Source organism: Mus pahari, chromosome 11 (assembly GCF_900095145.1).
Source record: "Mus pahari chromosome 11, PAHARI_EIJ_v1.1, whole genome shotgun sequence".
Taxonomy (NCBI): domain Eukaryota; kingdom Metazoa; phylum Chordata; class Mammalia; order Rodentia; family Muridae; genus Mus; species Mus pahari.
In genome coordinates this window covers 52,491,940-52,497,062 of record NC_034600.1, presented here as the reverse complement: position 1 = coordinate 52,497,062, position 5,123 = coordinate 52,491,940, and the positions used below count along the sequence as shown (strand labels likewise).

The 5,123-nt window shown below is 37.6% G+C and overlaps 1 pseudogene; it reads right to left on the bottom strand.

Moving 5' to 3' along the window:
* LOC110328893 overlaps positions 1-2,129 on the bottom strand; it is a 17,292-nt pseudogene extending 15,163 nt beyond the window's left edge.
* Between the last annotated feature and the right edge of the window lie 2,994 nt (positions 2,130-5,123).

Below are 5,123 nucleotides of genomic sequence, written 5' to 3'. Positions count from 1 at the left end.
AGAGAGAGAGAGAGAGAGAGAGAGAGAGAGAGAGAGAGAGAGAGAGAGCGAGAGAGCACATCTCTTCCTGCACAGTCCTACAAATCAGATCAGTCCCCGTACAGAAGAGTCATGCCTCAATAATAAGATTCTGGGCTTCACTTATGTGCTATTTTGCTTCGCTAACTTGCCTGTGTCTGTCAGGTCACTATATTTAGAAAGCATGGAACGAGGTAATAAAAGGGTATGGAATCTGGCGCCACCTAAGTTTTATTATTCTTACCCTTGAGAAATTACATGATTGCAGCAACATGGATTTGGTAAGGCATTTTGTGCTGTCTTCAGCACATTACTAATAAAATAGTCAAGAGTCTGTATTTTACAGAAAATATCTACTTGTAATTTTATAAGATAATCTACTATTTTCAAATCATTCTACAGTCAACACACTACCTGAAGGCCAACCTAACTTCAAAATAATATAGGTCATTTTAAAAGAATCCAAGTTGTTTCTTTTATTTGCCTATGCCATCAATTTATATTCAATGAAATGTATTCTCTCTTCTCTTCTCTTCTCTTCTCTTCTCTTCTCTTCTCTCTTCTCTCTCTTCTTCTTAAGTTAAACATACTACATTCCATTTCTTATGCCCTAGAGGAATGCACTAAGGTAGATACATTCCTGTTTCAAGCTCATAAAAAAAATGGGCAAGATGACATCATTTTAATTTTTACTAGAAGAATAAAGGTGATGCTGAATTCCAGAGGATTTCAAACAGAGGATGTGGACACAGGGCTATTCTTTCCTCACCAGAGCAGCTACAGTAAGGGGGAGACCTGCACACAGACTTATACTGGATGTCACTCTCATCTTAGCCCCAGTCAGAAGATAGGCTGCAGTAGGCAAACCACTCTCTGCCCTGGTTCTGTTGTACTCTTGCCAACCCCAGTGCGTTATCTCTCTGTATACTTTCACTTCATCTTTTTGCCTAGAAGGTGACTTCAAGCTATTAGTTCCTCCTTTGAACATAGTATGAAATAAGTATCCTGGGAATGCCAATTAATTAATTAAGCCTTTAATTGCTCTGTAATCACTCAAATGCCCTTACAATGAGGACGAACCTAAAGAATGACCTTCAAACTTCCTTCAGACCTCAAACATTGCCAAGTGGGATTTCCCTTGGCATTCTACCATTGTTTGGCTGAAAGCCCATTTCAGTCTTATTTCTCCATGTTCTTACTTTTCTTGGGAGACTCACTAATAATAAATCAGCTCCACATAAATACTAACTTCAGTGTCTACTTCTGAAGCCAACCTACAATGCTGAGTGCTTGCAAGGCAGAGACTCTATGCTGTGTTAAATCTAAGAGCCATAAAAGGTACCCAGCAGCCTAGGGAAACCATGATGAAACCTGTACGGAAAAAATATCTAAAACATTCCTCCATAAAAAAGGTGGCACCTGTGCCTCTAAAATACAGATATATAAAGTCAGAATTCACGTTATTTAAGGGAACAGAAATTCCCAAGCTGACAAAATAATGTAAGTACTAGCTTTGAGAAGATATACAAGCAGAAATGCAAAACTACTTTACAGCAAGTTTTTCCACAAACAGGGCAAGACAGGATGGAAAGCAGAGGTGTCAGGTAAAGGGAAAACCCCACAATCTAAATGCCTGTAAAACATAAAAGTAACAGTTTGATTATACGCCGCAACATGAAAGAAGCAGTATGTGAACGAAGGCTTATGTTTAAAATGATTGAAGAAAATGATGAGTGAGAATGTAACACCAGAGAAAACCCATAAAATTAGGTTTGGGGGCATTCTAAGAAAGATGCCCCTCCCTGCACGAAGAATAAAACTGCCCGAAAAAGAACGAAGTTCCATGAAGTCTACCATAACGGGAGACGCCTCCAGCCACAAGCATCATTGTAGCAATTCGGAGAATAAGAAATAAAAAGTGCTTCTAAACTAGCAAGAAGATGAGTTCTCACATTCTTTACTGAAAACATGAAGAAGAGAGAGAGCTTTACCATGAGCAGAAAGCGGAAAGCACAAACAGGAAGTGAGGCAAACCTATCCACAGTCAAAGCCCACCTCCGGTGACGTACTTCCTCCACCTGGGCTACATCTCCTAGACCTCCCCAAAACATACCGCCAATTAGTGACCAAGTGTTCAAATACCAGAGATTATGAGGGACATGTTTCATTCAAACCACCACTGCTAAAATAAAGTTTCAAAAATAAAATACTTCCTTAAAAAAAAACCCAACAGTTTATTTTTGTTAAAGCACAGAAACTTCTGAATGTAAAAATACCTAGAATAGTAGTGTTGACACATTAATTTACATTAATCATTTAGCTGTTTCTGCATATGTGTTAGCTATTGCTATTAATAATAAGGTGTCATGCTTTATGAAGAATGTTTCCATTTACTATGTTACTATAACTTTAATTATGTTCATGAAATATTTTTCCAATATTTCATACGTTAATAGATTGGAAAAGTTTGACACTCTTGGTTGGCTTTTCCCCACAGGCTTCATTTTTCACTAAAATGATTTTTTCTACCAATGCTGGTAATTTTTGATGGGCTTTAATTTTTTTCCTCATTGAGTTGAATGCTCATTTCAGTTTGAATGCTTCCACTCTGGCGCCTTATTGTACGAGTTATTCCACGTGATAAAAATCTATCAGCTAAGTTTTCTTTATGGTTGCTGATATTTAAACACTAAAAATTAAAATCATATTGGATTTTGGTATGAAAGCTAATTTGTTTAATTAAGGCTAGCATCTCTATCAAAAGACTCAGGATAAACAAATCAAAACTATACAGTGTAAAAATGAAAATAATATTGAGCTTTCATTAATTTTCTTCATGTGCTGCCTGGTTTTATGTCAACATGACACAAGCTAGTCATTAGACAGAAGGGAAGGAGCCTCAGGTGAAAAAAAAAATCTCTTCCTAAGATGGAGGTGTAGCCAAGACTGTGGAACAGTTTCTTAATTTGAGATTGATGGGGGAGGGCCCAGCCCATGATGAGAGGTGCCATCCCAGGGCTGGTGGTCCTGGGTTCTATAAGAAACTAGGCTGAGCAAGCTATCATGAGCAAGCCAGTAAGCAGCACCCCTCCATGGCCTCTGCACCAGCTCCTGCCTCCAGGTTCCTGCCCTGCTTGAGTTCCTGAGCTGATTTACTTTGATGAGGAACAGTGACATGAAGTGTGTGCTGAAACCTTTTTTTCCCCAAGTTGGCTTGATCATGGTGTTTAATTAACCAAAAGTAACCCTAACCAGGACAGCTAAATATTTTTTTACCTATTGTTATGACTGTGTTCTATTTATAAATTTTTGTCTTACTAATTACATAGGACTGAAATAGTTTAAAGCTTAAGTTTTACACTTCATTCAATGATTTGATTAAATTGGGAAAGACTGAATGCTGAAAGCACAAATTTAACAACATATTTTCCAATGAGTTCGCACTACAGATAGACATTTAAGATGATTCATAAATTGTGACTTTAAACGTCCCAAGTCTTTTAAAACATTATTTTTGAAGAATAACAAGGAAAGCGGCATGTGCTGCCATGCTAATATCCTTTCTAAACAGGATTGTTTTTCATCCTAACTTTCTATGCACAAAATCACCATCCTATATGAAGCTTTTAAAATACTGGATCTCAATTTTCTCATGCATGTGTTGACTAAAGCTATTGAAAGACGTGTTCTAATGGAAAGAGAGAGGGAAAAACTGAGAGAGAATATTAAGTGAGAAACCTCAGTATACTGATATGAAGGGGAAAAAAAGCCTTTCTTCTATAAAATTCACACCCTAACCTCTGGAACCTGTAAGTCTCACTTTATATGGAAAACACAGCTCTCCAGCTGTGAGGAAAGATTTAAGATGCTTTATTCTGCCTGCATTGAATCTAAATGTGACCACCATAACTTTAAAAGAGAGAGGTGGGGCTTTCTCTCACATACAGAAAAGTCAGAGACCTGAAGGATGACCTAAGTCCAGGAGCCACCAGAAGACACAAAAGGCAGGAAACCGTTTACCACCTGCTCCTCCACAGACAAGATTCAGTGAAACTGGTTCTAGACTCTGCTTCCTATATAAGATATACTGAACTCCAAAGGACTACAATATTTATTAATTTATAGAGATAGAAATCCATGGGCCCAGTACACATTATTACTCTCTCTTAAAAATTCATTCCTTTACAATATTCTTCATTTAATCTCGTAAGCATACTTTTCAAATTTTTCTCATGGACAGACTGAGAAATTTTCTTATGTTAAAAATATGGTGGAACAACACAATGAACTAATCAGTACCCCCTGAGCTCGAGTCTCTAGCTGCATGTGTAGCGGAAGATGGCCTAATNNNCCATCATTGGGAAGAGAGGCCCCTTGGTCTTGCAAACTTTATATGACCCAGCACAGGGGAAGGGCAGGGCCAAGAAGTGGGAGTGGGTGGGTAGGGGAGCAGGGGNGGGGGGGGGGGTTATGGGGAACTTTCGGGATAGCATTTGAAATGTAAATGAAGAAAATAATAAAAAAAAAGAAAAAATAAGTTTATTTTGTTTATATTTTTATTTCTGTCTTACAAAACTCTATCCCATGCAATTACATGCTGAGTGTTTAAATTCTTTAAAGTGTTTCCTGAATACTCTGATTCATTGTTTCAAATTCCAACAACTCAGCTAGGTTCAGTTTTACAGGGAAGATGACTTCTACTGCAGGTTTTATATCCTGTTCCTTGTTTCCACCTAAGTCTTATCAGACTGTGTCCTTTATTTATATCCACATATTATATATCATATAATATATAAAGAACTGCATATGTATATATGACATTTATTTATACTGACATTTAGTTCATGACAACTTTTTTTTTTCATGACAACTTAATAACTGGTAATTAGCAGTCTAAAGCCTGGTAATTTCCTTTATCTCTTCTGTTCTGCAAACACACACACCCCCAATGCTGCCCTCACAGCTTTGTACACGGCAATCCATGCTCTTCCCAGCATTCCCTTAAACATGTTTTAAGTCTCTATCTAAATCTGTATACTTCTACTTCACTTTCCCCAGTTTGGGGCATTTGTGGATGCAAAGTCCTGGTTCTTTTGCCCAAATTT